We start from the raw sequence: 17,526 nt of genomic DNA on the forward strand, positions 1-17,526 counted from the left end.
CTAAATCCGGGTCGTCACGGTTTCGATTCGGGACCGACGGTTTACGTCGGCGGTGCGGGGTAGACGCGTCGATTCCGGGAATCCATATTTCGTTCGCCGAAATATTGGTCCATCTCTTCCCGGAATACCGCGCCACCTTCTCGATTTTACGACATCTTCGCGTCGCCAAACGCTTCCGAAACGGTCGAAGCACAGAAAGGACCTGGTGTTCGAACCGAGGCAATTCCGACAACAGGATGCCGCGAACCGCCTCTCCGACGTTCAGGTCGATCGTTTTCGGCGGAAGTTGAAACGGGACGAGTCGACGACGGGTCCCGTTTGCCGTCCGGACCCTTCGGGACGGCCGAAAGTCCGTCGAGAGGATCATCCGAAAGGAGACGGTCTTCATCGTCCGACCGATGCCGCACCTACGAGTTTTCCGATATTTTCTTCGACGGATCTTCAGGTTTTCTTCCTTTCTTCCGTCTTTCTCTCTTCGTAATTTCGTGTCCGACCTGCGTCGTCCGAAGTCGGGGTGAAGATCGAAGAAAAAAACGCCAAAAATAACAACTCGTCAGCCACGCACACCGCGTTCGAATGTCTAACGGTCCAACTTGGATTTTCGAAGATCGCCGAATCCGAGGGACGATAAATAATAATAATAATAATAATAATGGTAATAATAATAATGTTAATAATAATAATAATGATATGATGATTATAACGATAATTATTATAGATAGGTAAATAGAAACACAGGTCTCCTCTCGAAAATCGGAACTTCCTGATATTACTTACATATTTCGGTCGATCCAAATGTGGGAATCTCGTCGTCGTCGGAGCAAGCAGCGCGGTAGGTGGGGTGAAATTCTGGATTTTCCACCGCCGCCGGCGGTCGAAAAATGTGCGACGCGGGAGATCGCCAGTCCGTCTAGTAGTCTCTCTTGTCGTTAGAGCGTGACGTGGTGGTTGTTGTGGGATTTCCCGTTAGTTCGGTCCGACGTCGGTCGTCAGAGGGTAAGTGCATACGGAAACGAAACGCATCGCGTTTTTGATGTTCATATTCGTGCATCGGAATGTTAAAAGCAATATATTTTACACCAACGATCACACCTAAACACCACGGCAACGGCCATACCACGTTGAAAAGCACCGGTTCTCGTCCGATCACCGAAGTTAAGCAACGTCGGGCGCGGTCAGTACTTGGATGGGTGACCGCTTGGGAACACCGCGTGCCGTTGCCCCCCAAACACTTTTTGTTTTTTTTTTGAAATCCATAGCAACCACCGAAACCGATTTGTTTTTCGTGCAGGTATTCGGAAACATGCACAGACCCGTATAATGTAGATTCATAGCTTTAAGTACTAGATAATTAAGAAAACAATTTTTTTTGTCGATTAATTGTAAACAATTGCAGAATAAAACTCGTCAAACGGTAAAGGTTGTCGTTCGATCACCGAAGGTAAGCCACGCGGGCAGCGGTCAGCACTTGGACGGGTGACCGGTTCATTATATTCCTTCCGTGAGTTTAACAAAGATAACATATGCAAATGTCGTAAGTGCGACGAGGAAGACGGCGATCTTTTAATGTAAAAAAAATATATATTAGGTTACGCGTACATGCCACTTTGACTGCTGCTTTATTTTTTTGGTTTTTAAATAATTAGAGATCTGAATTCAACATATCAGTTCTATGTTATAATGGACAGACAATGTTGTATTCTTGGCCCCTAACACGTTAAGACCAACATAAAAACTAGAATAACTTACCATTCGTTAAACGTTAAACAATTTCGAACCACGTTTTTTTGAGCTCGAACAAACTCATAACACAACACTCATTTATTAGTCACTGGACCATTGTAAAACGAGAAGAGAGAAAAACATGCGAAACTATTTTTAAAACGAAGAGAATAAAGGTTTTAAATGGTAGGGCTGTATGACAGACTTGTCAATTATCGTGGGGGGTACGGCTGAGATTTATGACGAAATCGAGCGGCGCCGGCGGTCGGTCACTTTCACGAAAGAGGTCTAAACACGGGTCGTTTACGATACCCTCTGGTTACTAGAAAAGTTCTAGACAGATGTTTGTCGGCTTTTCGAGGTATTTATTTGTGAGTCCAAAGACTCAATGGAGTAATATCGGACTGAAATTCCAAGATTTTGCTGTGTAATCCAAAAAACTATGTTCCTCGTAACATTTAACGATGTGTTAATTCAACTATTATTTTAATTTTTCGTATACGTATTTATACTAAAAAGTACAGCGCTTCCAACAGTGAATTGTGAATTGAAAATGTTTCAAAGAAAGATCGATAGTTTTGAAAAAAATTACATATTAATAAATTTAGATAGATTTAGAAGTATACATTGCACTTACTTTTCAAAATTATTGTACTTCTGATTTGGTTGAAATAACATAATATGTAGCAGTCATAGTCTTGTGTACATTGCAGTCGCGGCTGGTGTTGGGTAAAACCTTTATTTTTTAGGGGGTCATTACCCAAATGACCTCATGGACCAGCCGTTCCTGTTAGGTTTTATATATCAAATTGATTCGTCTGTCTTTTTCATCATGCCTTCGAAAAGCGAGCTCCTGTTTCGCCAAAGTAACTGTGACGTCAATTAAATACGATAATAAAATTCGGTTTTTCCGAACTTATTGTGAGTGAGAGCAGTGAGAGCATCTTCTTTTCGTATCCCACCTCCACCCGGCGGCAGTAGTGCAGTGCTTATCAACATAATTACCGGCGTCTCGCCTCCACATTTTGACTTTTTTGTGTTTTATGTGTTCTCTAAGTCCAAAATTTTTAAATTTTTAAAAAGAGATTGCGGTACTATTCCTGTTGCTGAAATTATAATAATATATTTATTAATTTTTGTATTATATGTCTGTGTTATATTGTGTGAATTTGGAACAGCTATATCTAAAAGATATGCTTGCTTTTGTTGTTTATTTAAAATAATAATGTCTGGTCTGTTATGCTGAATGTGAATGTCAGTTAAAACTGTGCGATCAAAATATAATTTGTAATTGTCATTTTCTAAACAACTTTCTGGTTTATAAATGTAATGTGGTTGTGTATCCTTTAATAAATTGAATTTAACTGCTAAATTCATGTGTATAATTTTTGCGAATATATCATGACGTTTTTTATATTCGCTGTGAGCCAAAACGGTGCAAGATCTTGTATTGCAAATATAAAACCCTCAGCTCTTTAAAATATCTCCCATGTAAAGACTTTTGTTTTATATTTGCTATAGTGTCATATCACGAGCTCTATTGAGAAAATAATTTTTTAGTGAAGCAATTTGATGTGTTGTAGAATTTCTAGATTTGAAAAACCCCTACCACCATTTTCGCGTGGTAAATTAAATCTTTCAACAGCAGATTTGGGGTGATGTTTACAAATTTTGTAAAGAGAACTCTAGTTTGAATATTTATATTCTTTAAATTAGTTTTGGACCATTTTATAACACCAAAAGAATAGATTTAATTTGATTTGATTGATTAATACCTAAATATTTATAAAATTCTCCTTTATTTAAATTTTTAATGATTTCTCCTTCTTTAGTTATATATTCTAAATTTTCGTAATGACCACGACATATTGATTGATTTTCAGTTATTGTTAAGTTTTATGTCATCCATATAAAGAAGGTGATTTAATTTAATATTAATTTTATAAATTTTAAGAATTTTAATTAACCATGAATGTGGTACTGAATCATAGGCTTTTTTGTAGTCTATGAATTGTTGTTGCATTATTTTCCAAACGTTTGAGACTTAAAATATTCGTCAAATGTTCTTCTTTTTTTAAATCAGAATACCCCTGACAAATCCGAACATTTTGTTTTGCGGTAGATAAAAGTAAACATGGGCCAAGACAGAATATTAATATTCGGTGTGGAATTTTCCTGCGTTCTTGTTCATTTCTATCGAAGTGCTCACGAAAAGTTGTGAATATCAACACTTTGTAATTGTCGTAGTGAAAAATAAAAAAGATAGCTATGGGGCACAACTTATTTCGCACTTCATTAGAAAAGTAACAGTATTAAAATAAAAAAAATATTTTTCTAAATTTCGAACGTTAGGTCTATCCTGACCAGCCGCCAATTAGTGGTATTATTTTATTTTTGCTGTTTTCCACAATAGTTATTTTTATATTAAATCATTGATTCAAAAAATTGAAATTAAAAATTCAAATTTTTGAAGGAACTCTGAAGTTTCAATGCAGTGACCATGTTGCTAGGTAACTAATAAAAAACAGTGCGTGAAATGAAAACAGAAATAGTCGTATGCGTTTTGTATGGTTTCTATGGTTTTCGATCTTACTAACAATGCAATGAAAATGACCCACTTCAGGCACAGATAACTATGCGTGAATTTCAATTTTTTGAATCAATTATATAAAAAACAAAATTGATTTGGCGGCCGCTACACAAAAGTGGTGGGAGGCGAGAACCTGTTTCCGCCGGTCAATTTTAAAATTAATAAATTTTCCCTGGATACGTATTCGACTTATCCGGTACGAGTTATTTTTAAATTAACTTAATGGCCCGTTGCTCTTGTTTCTTTTTACATTGAATATGCGATGTTTTGGCATCGTTAGCAATAGTACAATACTCACGCATTTTTAATCTAAAATTAACAAAACTTGAATGGATCGGGATTATCACACTTCTGAATTGAAGTTTTCATTCGTTTAAAATATAATTGATAGTAATACGTAATGCGGATTGCCTAAAACGTTGCTTCCATCACGTCAACATCACACATTCACGTTCGCCCGTAGAAATGGCGTGATGCACACGAAATCGATCCAAAAAGGCTCATAATATTTGTGTCACGCGAATCTACGTCGAAAACTAGAAAAAAAAAAAATTCAATTCGAATTTCAATAATCGAAACGATGCGTCGTCGATACTAAACGTAGGTAGTAACTAAAGTGTGATCGGGTGCGATAAAAGTGTCCGTCAATAATCATCATCCGACAATCATTTAATAGACGAACGCTAATTTTTGGCACTCACTCGGACGACAGAACCAGTCCAGACGGAAACCGGGGCGCGGGGTGGGTGGGTGGTTGTATGTCCGTGAATCTGTCCGGCGCGCGTCAACATTTCAGTTATCGTCGCGAGAGTTAAAACGAAAGGTGGTTAGTGTGAAAGTGACGTTTTTTCGTGGAGACACGTTACGAAGGGTGAGTACCTAATATAATATAAAACCAACCGAAAACCCACAATAGTGCCCCGGTTTATTATCGTGAATAGGTGTTTGGTAAATATTTTCTGTATTCCAACTAGCAAGTCTTTTATCAAAAAACTCCGGCAACATGGCTATTGTGGTATTGTTGATACCACCTAACTGAAGAACTTAGTTAATAACTAAGTCGACGATTTTATCGGGAAATTGAACGGAGAAACAAAAATAGCTCTTAGCGACAGTTGCCTGAAGTCGCAAATAACGGCGATTGACGAAATCACGTTTTTTTTATTTTAATTCCAATGAACAATACACAGGGTCACAATTATCTGTTATGTATTCTATAATGTTTTGCAAAGTAAATAATGTGAGTTGTCATGCGTAATATTAATTAGCTAAGTAATTTTTGCAAGTATTTTATGTCAGATATGCAATGTATAATAACGTAATGTTGCAAAGTATTTTAATTTTTATGCTAGGTAGAGATAATAACTCGACAATAACTCTTCTCTAATGAAAAAAAAAATAGAAAATGATTTAGGAACATAAAAAATCTCATTAAAACAGGAACAATTGAAATTAAAATAAACATAACATTCTGTACTAAAGTACAGTTTTGTTCACTCCTTTTTTCAAAGTCTTCTGTCCTCTCATTTGCACATACTGCTATTCCAAAACAGTGAAATTGTCTGTTTCAGGGAATCCTTAACGTTCCTTGCTAATGTCAACAACGTTTTCGATGAAACAAAGAGTCGGAAAAATGTCGGCTCATTGTATTCAATAACATACGCGACTACAAAACCATCTGTATCATTTGTAGGAATCGCGGTTTTTTCGATGAGAATTCGTTCTAATTTTTTCTTTCTTAAAAAAGCTAAGTAATTTTAATTTCACTAAAGATGAACATTTAGGCTATATGCTGGGTAATGCAAATCCATCAACCATCAACTAGGTTGTTCAGCAGATGTACGATTGTTTATTTGATTTCTTCTTCCGAAGAGTTGTATTCTGGCAAAATAGAAATTTATTCATAACATAACCTCAATCAACTAAATTATTTCGAATACAATAACCACATAACTACAAGTTGGATAGGCATGGGTGCAAAATACCGATAATGCATGAAACCTAATAATAATAATAATGACATAATAAAAGTTAATTAAAAATCGCTGTTTCACGTCTTTTTCTTTTTTGTTCGAGAGTTTTTGTGGTTCTGAAAAGAACCGTTTATAAATGTGTCGAAAACGAAAAACATCTATTTCGAACTGGTGTACTTGGTGACGGCTTTGGTACCTTCGGAGACGGCGTGCTTGGCCAACTCACCGGGCAACAACAGACGCACGGCAGTTTGAATTTCTCTGCTGGTGATCGTCGAACGTTTGTTGTAGTGTGCCAGACGGGAAGCTTCAGCGGCGATACGTTCGAAGATGTCGTTCACGAAACTGTTCATTATGCTCATAGCCTTACTAGAGATACCGGTGTCGGGATGGACTTGTTTCAACACCTTGTAGATGTAGATGGCATAGCTCTCCTTCCTCCTGCGCTTCTTTTTTTTGTCGCTCTTGGAAATGTTCTTCTGAGCTTTCCCGGCCTTCTTGGCTGCCTTACCACTTGTCTTCGGCGGCATTTTTCAATTCAATTCGATTCAACAAACTCGCGAACTGCTCTGACTCGTGTGCGTGCGTTAACTTTGCACCACCACCTTTCTGATAGGTAGTGTGTTCACCAGAACCCCACCTGAAAACGGGCTCCCACCAATCGTCACGTCCTATTCTCCTATCACGGAGGCTATAAATTCGAAGCACAGCTACCAGCTTTTACAATCGACGAGTCCCGTCCGTCAGTTTTATTACTTCTCGTGGTGTCTAACGAACGAACTTAAAATGTCAGGTCGCGGTAAAGGAGGTAAAGTGAAGGGAAAAGCGAAATCCCGTTCGAGCCGTGCCGGTCTCCAGTTTCCGGTGGGTAGGATACATCGTCTTCTCAGAAAAGGAAATTACGCGGAACGCGTCGGTGCAGGAGCTCCCGTCTATTTGGCCGCCGTCATGGAGTACTTAGCCGCCGAAGTTCTAGAATTGGCAGGAAACGCTGCCCGTGACAACAAGAAGACACGTATTATACCGCGTCATCTGCAGCTGGCCATCAGAAACGACGAGGAATTGAACAAACTCCTGTCCGGAGTTACGATCGCCCAAGGCGGTGTCTTACCCAACATTCAGGCCGTACTTTTACCCAAAAAAACCGAGAAGAAACCTTAAACGAACGATCGATCCATCTCCGTGGCGAAAACTCAAAATATCGGCCCTTCTCAGGGCCACTATAGCTTTTTTTTTTCGTAAAATGACCGATGCATCTTTTCTTTTTGTATTATTATCATTTACGACTGCAATGCCAAAAGGAAAGCAAGGGGTGTTTACGATCTTGGTACATTTATCAGGTAGTCAGTTAGTAATAATTGTCCGTTGTTTCTCGAAAGAACATCATGTTTCTTTTTTTTCCTCTTATTTTTATTTTGTGGTTCTGAAAAGAACCGATTTTGTATTTCGTATTTTATTCTGGTTTTCTCGAACGGTGAAGAGCGCCAGGAAATTAACCTCCGAAACCGTAGAGGGTGCGTCCTTGACGTTTCAAAGCGTAGACGACGTCCATCGCTGTCACGGTTTTACGTTTGGCGTGTTCCGTGTAGGTGACGGCATCTCGGATGACATTTTCCAAGAACACTTTCAGGACTCCGCGAGTTTCTTCGTAGATCAAACCGGAAATACGTTTCACGCCGCCACGACGAGCCAATCTTCTGATAGCGGGTTTCGTGATGCCCTGGATGTTGTCACGCAGGACTTTGCGATGACGCTTCGCTCCTCCTTTTCCCAATCCTTTGCCTCCTTTACCGCGACCGGTCATCTTTTCAGATTATTTCAACTGACACAAAATACCTGCACACCTCGTCCCTAGGAAGTCAACTACCGCAAAATTTCAACTAACGGAGCCTTATATAGATTCAACGGTTCACCATCGACCAATCGACGAAGTCAGCCGTTGACTTTGTTCACGTATAAAAGTACAATTTAATATGGCGGAATTTTTAGTACCCGTTTACCTTTCGACGCGTGCACGTCTAACGATCGTCAGAGTCGATTTTAATAATTGTCAGTTTTGTTTTTCATTCGTTTCATTCGAAATGGCCAGGACCAAGCAGACCGCACGCAAGTCCACCGGAGGAAAAGCCCCCAGGAAACAACTGGCTACCAAAGCGGCCAGGAAAAGCGCTCCCGCCACTGGCGGCGTCAAGAAGCCCCACCGTTACAGACCTGGTACCGTGGCTCTGCGTGAGATCCGTCGTTACCAGAAAAGTACCGAGTTGCTCATCCGCAAGCTTCCCTTTCAACGTTTGGTGAGGGAGATCGCTCAGGATTTCAAAACCGATTTGCGCTTCCAAAGCTCCGCCGTGATGGCCCTCCAGGAAGCGAGCGAAGCTTACTTGGTCGGTCTGTTCGAGGACACGAATTTGTGCGCCATCCACGCCAAACGTGTAACCATCATGCCAAAGGACATCCAACTTGCCAGACGTATTCGGGGTGAACGCGCTTAAATTTTTCCACATCGTGTTTCGGAAGAACAACACGAAACACGAATTTTATAACAAAAAAATCGGTTCTTTTCAGAACCTCAAACTTTACAGGCAAAAAAAAAAATATATCGCCCTTCAACCGGAAATGAATAAAATAAAAATGTCAATAATCGGTCGGTCCTCTCGATTCGGGTTGGGTTGCGGTCGTTCGTAAAATTTTATTGCATCCTGTCATCACCTACCTGCCAGCTGATGCTATCTATTTTATTTGGTTTCGCCGTAAGGATAGTTTTATTTCTTTTTTTCGTCGTAGATTATCGTGTGGCCCTGAAAAGGGCCATTTGTGCGTGCCCCGTTGCCGGTAGTACGATGATGACGTCGGAACGAGGCACAGCCGAACGAACATGAGTCGAGTATCCATCCACGTTTCTCACTTTTTCCTCTTCGGCGAAGCGGCCTTTTTCACCTTGACAGGAATGGCTTTGGCTGTCTTGGGTTTGGGTGCTTTGGGTTTTTTAGTCGGACCAGCCTTGTTAGATTTCTTCGCTTTGGAAGGCGATCGGGGTTTCGGGGCGGCTCTAGTTTTCTTTTCTGCCGAGGAGGCGGCCGATTTCTTGGCTTTCGCTGCGGCGGCGGAGGCAGCGACGGCGCTCTTCTTTTCGGCAGCAGTCTTCTTCGCTTTGGGGGAGGCTTGTTTTTTGGCTGTCTTCGAGGAAGCCTTGTCGGAAGTCGTCGCGACGGCGGTACGTTTGGCGGATGATTTTTTCGTCTTGGATGCGGCGGACGAAGCGGGTTTCCTCTTGTCGGAGGCGGAGGCGACTTTGGCACCACCGGAGGTGGACGAGGCGAGCTTGAACGAACCCGACGCGCCCTTACCTTTCGTCTGAACCAGAGATCCCGACGCCACGGCGCCTTTCAGATATTTCTTGATGAAAGGGGCGACCTTTTCGGCGTCGACTTTGTAATTTGCGGCGACGAACTTCTTGATGGCCTGAAGAGACGATCCTCCGCGTTCCTTGAGTCCCTTGATGGCGTTGTTTACCATCTCGGATGTCGGAGGATGGGACGGTTTCGCCCTGGGATTTTTCGCTTTTTTCTCTTTCTTCGCGTGGGATTGAGGGGTGGCAGCGGAACCGGTGGTGACCGATGATGCTGTTTGATTTTCGACGTCGGCCATCTTTCACGTTAAAACGTTAAAAGTTAATAATAATTATTGAAAAAACACTTGCTCACACACGTACACTTCGAGCACCTCGTGAACGAGAATTGAACAAAAAAATTTTCTAAGTCTTTATAAAATAGTCGCCACTGCGGACGGAAGACTGAACGCGCACCGCGTCCACCGTCGAAGAAATTGCAGGCCTCGGAATCGTTGCCCGCGTGATGGCATCGTCCTCTTTCCTCGATCACCATCGCCACCGTGTGATCAAGCTGGCCGAACTCGGTTTCCGAAGTTTCCCTGGAGATAGCGAAGTTCGTCTCGGAACGTCGGTGGGTTTCGAATCAGGTACACGCCCCTCCAACCACCAGCCCTAAATCCGGGTCGTCACGGTTTCGATTCGGGACCGACGGTTTACGTCGGCGGTGCGGGGTAGACGCGTCGATTCCGGGAATCCATATTTCGTTCGCCGAAATATTGGTCCATCTCTTCCCGGAATACCGCGCCACCTTCTCGATTTTACGACATCTTCGCGTCGCCAAACGCTTCCGAAACGGTCGAAGCACAGAAAGGACCTGGTGTTCGAACCGAGGCAATTCCGACAACAGGATGCCGCGAACCGCCTCTCCGACGTTCAGGTCGATCGTTTTCGGCGGAAGTTGAAACGGGACGAGTCGACGACGGGTCCCGTTGCCGTCCGGACCCTTCGGGACGGCCGAAAGTCCGTCGAGAGGATCATCCGAAAGGAGACGGTCTTCATCGTCCGACCGATGCCGCACCTACGAGTTTTCCGATATTTTCTTCGACGGATCTTCAGGTTTTCTTCCTTTCTTCCGTCTTTCTCTCTTCGTAATTTCGTGTCCGACCTGCGTCGTCCGAAGTCGGGGTGAAGATCGAAGAAAAAACGCCAAAAATAACAACTCGTCAGCCACGCACACCGCGTTCGAATGTCTAACGGTCCAACTTGGATTTTCGAAGATCGCCGAATCCGAGGGACGATAAATAATAATAATAATAATAATAATGGTAATAAATAATAATGTTAATAATAATAATAATGATATGATGATTATAACGATAATTATTATAGATAGGTAAATAGAAACACAGGTCTCCTCTCGAAAATCGGAACTTCCTGATATTACTTACATATTTCGGTCGATCCAAATGTGGGAATCTCGTCGTCGTCGGAGCAAGCAGCGCGGTAGGTGGGGTGAAATTCTGGATTTTCCACCGCCGCCGGCGGTCGAAAAATGTGCGACGCGGGAGATCGCCAGTCCGTCTAGTAGTCTCTCTTGTCGTTAGAGCGTGACGTGGTGGTTGTTGTGGGATTTCCCGTTAGTTCGGTCCGACGTCGGTCGTCAGAGGGTAAGTGCATACGGAAACGAAACGCATCGCGTTTTGATGTTCATATTCGTGCATCGGAATGTTAAAAGCAATATATTTTACACCAACGATCACACCTAAACACCACGGCAACGGCCATACCACGTTGAAAAGCACCGGTTCTCGTCCGATCACCGAAGTTAAGCAACGTCGGGCGCGGTCAGTACTTGGATGGGTGACCGCTTGGGAACACCGCGTGCCGTTGCCCCCCAACACTTTTTGTTTTTTTTTGAAATCCATAGCAACCACCGAACCGATTTGTTTTTCGTGCAGGTATTCGGAAACATGCACAGACCCGTATAATGTAGATTCATAGCTTTAAGTACTAGATAATTAAGAAAACAATTTTTTTTGTCGATTAATTGTAAACAATTGCAGAATAAAAACTCGTCAAACGGTAAAGGTTGTCGTTCGATCACCGAAGGTAAGCCACGCGGGCAGCGGTCAGCACTTGGACGGGTGACCGGTTCATTATATTCCTTCCGTGAGTTTAACAAAGATAACATATGCAAATGTCGTAAGTGCGACGAGGAAGACGGCGATCTTTTAATGTAAAAAAAATATATATTAGGTTACGCGTACATGCCACTTTGACTGCTGCTTTATTTTTTTGGTTTTTAAATAATTAGAGATCTGAATTCAACATATCAGTTCTATGTTATAATGGACAGACAATGTTGTATTCTTGGCCCCTAACACGTTAAGACCAACATAAAAACTAGAATAACTTACCATTCGTTAAACGTTAAACAATTTCGAACCACGTTTTTTTGAGCTCGAACAAACTCATAACACAACACTCATTTATTAGTCACTGGACCATTGTAAAACGAGAAGAGAGAAAAACCATGCGAAACTATTTTTAAAACGAAGAGAATAAAGGTTTTAAATGGTAGGGCTGTATGACAGACTTGTCAATTATCGTGGGGGGTACGGCTGAGATTTATGACGAAATCGAGCGGCGCCGGCGGTCGGTCACTTTCACGAAAGAGGTCTAAACACGGGTCGTTTACGATACCCTCTGGTTACTAGAAAAGTTCTAGACAGATGTTTGTCGGCTTTTCGAGGTATTTATTTGTGAGTCCAAAGACTCAATGGAGTAATATCGGACTGAAATTCCAAGATTTTGCTGTGTAATCCAAAAAACTATGTTCCTCGTAACATTTAACGATGTGTTAATTCAACTATTATTTTAATTTTTCGTATACGTATTTATACTAAAAAGTACAGCGCTTCCAACAGTGAATTGTGAATTGAAAATGTTTCAAAGAAAGATCGATAGTTTTGAAAAAAATTACATATTAATAAATTTAGATAGATTTAGAAGTATACATTGCACTTACTTTTCAAAATTATTGTACTTCTGATTTGGTTGAAATAACATAATATGTAGCAGTCATAGTCTTGTGTACATTGCAGTCGCGGCTGGTGTTGGGTAAAACCTTTATTTTTTAGGGGGTCATTACCCAAATGACCTCATGGACCAGCCGTTCCTGTTAGGTTTTATATATCAAATTGATTCGTCTGTCTTTTTCATCATGCCTTCGAAAAGCGAGCTCCTGTTTCGCCAAAGTAACTGTGACGTCAATTAAATACGATAATAAAATTCGGTTTTTCCGAACTTATTGTGAGTGAGAGCAGTGAGAGCATCTTCTTTTCGTATCCCACCTCCACCCGGCGGCAGTAGTGCAGTGCTTATCAACATAATTACCGGCGTCTCGCCTCCACATTTTGACTTTTTTGTGTTTTATGTGTTCTCTAAGTCCAAAATTTTTAAATTTTTAAAAAGAGATTGCGGTACTATTCCTGTTGCTGAAATTATAATAATATATTTATTAATTTTTGTATTATATGTCTGTGTTATATTGTGTGAATTTGGAACAGCTATATCTAAAAGATATGCTTGCTTTTGTTGTTTATTTAAAATAATAATGTCTGGTCTGTTATGCTGAATGTGAATGTCAGTTAAAACTGTGCGATCAAAATATAATTTGTAATTGTCATTTTCTAAACAACTTTCTGGTTTATAAATGTAATGTGGTTGTGTATCCTTTAATAAATTGAATTTAACTGCTAAATTCATGTGTATAATTTTTGCGAATATATCATGACGTTTTTTATATTCGCTGTGAGCCAAAACGGTGCAAGATCTTGTATTGCAAATATAAAACCCTCAGCTCTTTAAAATATCTCCCATGTAAAGACTTTTGTTTTATATTTGCTATAGTGTCATATCACGAGCTCTATTGAGAAAATAATTTTTTAGTGAAGCAATTTGATTGTGTTGTAGAATTTCTAGATTTGAAAAACCCCTACCACCATTTTCGCGTGGTAAATTAAATCTTTCAACAGCAGATTTGGGGTGATGTTTACAAAATTTTGTAAAGAGAACTCTAGTTTGAATATTTATATTCTTTAAATTAGTTTTGGACCATTTTATAACACCAAAAGAATAGATTTAATTTGATTTGATTGATTAATACCTAAATATTTATAAAATTCTCCTTTATTTAAATTTTTAATGATTTCTCCTTCTTTAGTTATATATTCTAAATTTTCGTAATGACCACGACATATTGATTGATTTTCAGTTATTGTTAAGTTTTATGTCATCCATATAAAGAAGGTGATTTAATTTAATATTAATTTTATAAATTTTAAGAATTTTAATTAACCATGAATGTGGTACTGAATCATAGGCTTTTTTGTAGTCTATGAATTGTTGTTGCATTATTTTCCAAACGTTTGAGACTTAAAATATTCGTCAAATGTTCTTCTTTTTTTAAATCAGAATACCCCTGACAAATCCGAACATTTTGTTTTGCGGTAGATAAAAGTAAACATGGGCCAAGACAGAATATTAATATTCGGTGTGGAATTTTCCTGCGTTCTTGTTCATTTCTATCGAAGTGCTCACGAAAAGTTGTGAATATCAACACTTTGTAATTGTCGTAGTGAAAAATAAAAAAGATAGCTATGGGGCACAACTTATTTCGCACTTCATTAGAAAAGTAACAGTATTAAAATAAAAAAAATATTTTTCTAAATTTCGAACGTTAGGTCTATCCTGACCAGCCGCCAATTAGTGGTATTATTTTATTTTTTGCTGTTTTCCCACAATAGTTATTTTTATATTAAATCATTGATTCAAAAAATTGAAATTAAAAATTCAAATTTTTGAAGGAACTCTGAAGTTTCAATGCAGTGACCATGTTGCTAGGTAACTAATAAAAAACAGTGCGTGAAATGAAAAACAGAAATAGTCGTATGCGTTTTGTATGGTTTCTATGGTTTCGATCTTACTAACAATGCAATGAAAATGACCCACTTCAGGCACAGATAACTATGCGTGAATTTCAATTTTTTGAATCAATTATATAAAAACAAAATTGATTTGGCGGCCGCTACACAAAAGTGGTGGGAGGCGAGAACCTGTTTCCGCCGGTCAATTTTAAAATTAATAAATTTTCCCTGGATACGTATTCGACTTATCCGGTACGAGTTATTTTTAAATTAACTTAATGGCCCGTTGCTCTTGTTCTTTTTACATTGAATATGCGATGTTTTGGCATCGTTAGCAATAGTACAATACTCACGCATTTTTAATCTAAAATTAACAAAACTTGAATGGATCGGGATTATCACACTTCTGAATTGAAGTTTTCATTCGTTTAAAATATAATTGATAGTAATACGTAATGCGGATTGCCTAAACGTTGCTTCCATCACGTCAACATCACACATTCACGTTCGCCCGTAGAAATGGCGTGATGCACACGAAATCGATCCAAAAAGGCTCATAATATTTGTGTCACGCGAATCTACGTCGAAAACTAGAAAAAAAAAAAATTCAATTCGAATTTCAATAATCGAAACGATGCGTCGTCGATACTAAACGTAGGTAGTAACTAAAGTGTGATCGGGTGCGATAAAAGTGTCCGTCAATAATCATCATCCGACAATCATTTAATAGACGAACGCTAATTTTTGGCACTCACTCGGACGACAGAACCAGTCCAGACGGAAACCGGGGCGCGGGGTGGGTGGGTGGTTGTATGTCCGTGAATCTGTCCGGCGCGCGTCAACATTTCAGTTATCGTCGCGAGAGTTAAAACGAAAGGTGGTTAGTGTGAAAGTGACGTTTTTTCGTGGAGACACGTTACGAAGGGTGAGTACCTAATATAATATAAAACCAACCGAAAACCCACAATAGTGCCCCGGTTTATTATCGTGAATAGGTGTTTGGTAAATATTTTCTGTATTCCAACTAGCAAGTCTTTTATCAAAAAACTCCGGCAACATGGCTATTGTGGTATTGTTGATACCACCTAACTGAAGAACTTAGTTAATAACTAAGTCGACGATTTTATCGGGAAATTGAACGGAGAAACAAAAATAGCTCTTAGCGACAGTTGCCTGAAGTCGCAAATAACGGCGATTGACGAAATCACGTTTTTTTTATTTTAATTCCAATGAACAATACACAGGGTCACAATTATCTGTTATGTATTCTATAATGTTTTGCAAAGTAAATAATGTGAGTTGTCATGCGTAATATTAATTAGCTAAGTAATTTTTGCAAGTATTTTATGTCAGATATGCAATGTATAATAACGTAATGTTGCAAAGTATTTTAATTTTTATGCTAGGTAGAGATAATAACTCGACAATAACTCTTCTCTAATGAAAAAAAAAAATAGAAAATGATTTAGGAACATAAAAAATCTCATTAAAACAGGAACAATTGAAATTAAAATAAACATAACATTCTGTACTAAAGTACAGTTTTGTTCACTCCTTTTTTCAAAGTCTTCTGTCCTCTCATTTGCACATACTGCTATTCCAAAACAGTGAAATTGTCTGTTTCAGGGAATCCTTAACGTTCCTTGCTAATGTCAACAACGTTTTCGATGAAACAAAGAGTCGGAAAAATGTCGGCTCATTGTATTCAATAACATACGCGACTACAAAACCATCTGTATCATTTGTAGGAATCGCGGTTTTTTCGATGAGAATTCGTTCTAATTTTTTCTTTCTTAAAAAAGCTAAGTAATTTTAATTTCACTAAAGATGAACATTTAGGCTATATGCTGGGTAATGCAAATCCATCAACCATCAACTAGGTTGTTCAGCAGATGTACGATTGTTTATTTGATTTCTTCTTCCGAAGAGTTGTATTCTGGCAAAATAGAAATTTATTCATAACATAACCTCAATCAACTAAATTATTTCGAATACAATAACCACATAACTACAAGTTGGATAGGCATGGGTGCAAAATACCGATAATGCATGAAACCTAATAATAATAATAATGACATAATAAAAGTTAATTAAAAATCGCTGTTTCACGTCTTTTTCTTTTTTGTTCGAGAGTTTTTGTGGTTCTGAAAAAGAACCGTTTATAAATGTGTCGAAAACGAAAAACATCTATTTCGAACTGGTGTACTTGGTGACGGCTTTGGTACCTTCGGAGACGGCGTGCTTGGCCAACTCACCGGGCAACAACAGACGCACGGCAGTTTGAATTTCTCTGCTGGTGATCGTCGAACGTTTGTTGTAGTGTGCCAGACGGGAAGCTTCAGCGGCGATACGTTCGAAGATGTCGTTCACGAAACTGTTCATTATGCTCATAGCCTTACTAGAGATACCGGTGTCGGGATGGACTTGTTTCAACACCTTGTAGATGTAGATGGCATAGCTCTCCTTCCTCCTGCGCTTCTTTTTTTTGTCGCTCTTGGAAATGTTCTTCTGAGCTTTCCCGGCCTTCTTGGCTGCCTTACCACTTGTCTTCGGCGGCATTTTTCAATTCAATTCGATTCAACAAACTCGCGAACTGCTCTGACTCGTGTGCGTGCGTTAACTTTGCACCACCACCTTTCTGATAGGTAGTGTGTTCACCAGAACCCCACCTGAAAACGGGCTCCCACCAATCGTCACGTCCTATTCTCCTATCACGGAGGCTATAAATTCGAAGCACAGCTACCAGCTTTTACAATCGACGAGTCCCGTCCGTCAGTTTTATTACTTCTCGTGGTGTCTAACGAACGAACTTAAAATGTCAGGTCGCGGTAAAGGAGGTAAAGTGAAGGGAAAAGCGAAATCCCCGTTCGAGCCGTGCCGGTCTCCAGTTTCCGGTGGGTAGGATACATCGTCTTCTCAGAAAAGGAAATTACGCGGAACGCGTCGGTGCAGGAGCTCCCGTCTATTTGGCCGCCGTCATGG

The 17,526-nt window shown here is 39.9% G+C and overlaps 2 non-coding genes across 2 annotated transcripts; both read left to right on the forward strand.

Annotated features, from left to right (window-relative positions):
* Positions 1-1,103: 1,103 nt before the first annotated feature.
* LOC138141023 (5S ribosomal RNA) lies at positions 1,104-1,223 on the forward strand. The gene has a single exon (XR_011162924.1). It is a non-coding gene; the product is annotated as a 5S ribosomal RNA (ribosomal RNA).
* Positions 1,224-11,389: 10,166 nt separating this feature from the next.
* LOC138141024 (5S ribosomal RNA) lies at positions 11,390-11,509 on the forward strand. The gene has a single exon (XR_011162925.1). It is a non-coding gene; the product is annotated as a 5S ribosomal RNA (ribosomal RNA).
* Positions 11,510-17,526: the final 6,017 nt, after the last annotated feature.

Source organism: Tenebrio molitor, unplaced genomic scaffold (genome assembly GCF_963966145.1).
Source record: "Tenebrio molitor unplaced genomic scaffold, icTenMoli1.1 SCAFFOLD_804, whole genome shotgun sequence".
Classification (NCBI taxonomy): domain Eukaryota; kingdom Metazoa; phylum Arthropoda; class Insecta; order Coleoptera; family Tenebrionidae; genus Tenebrio; species Tenebrio molitor.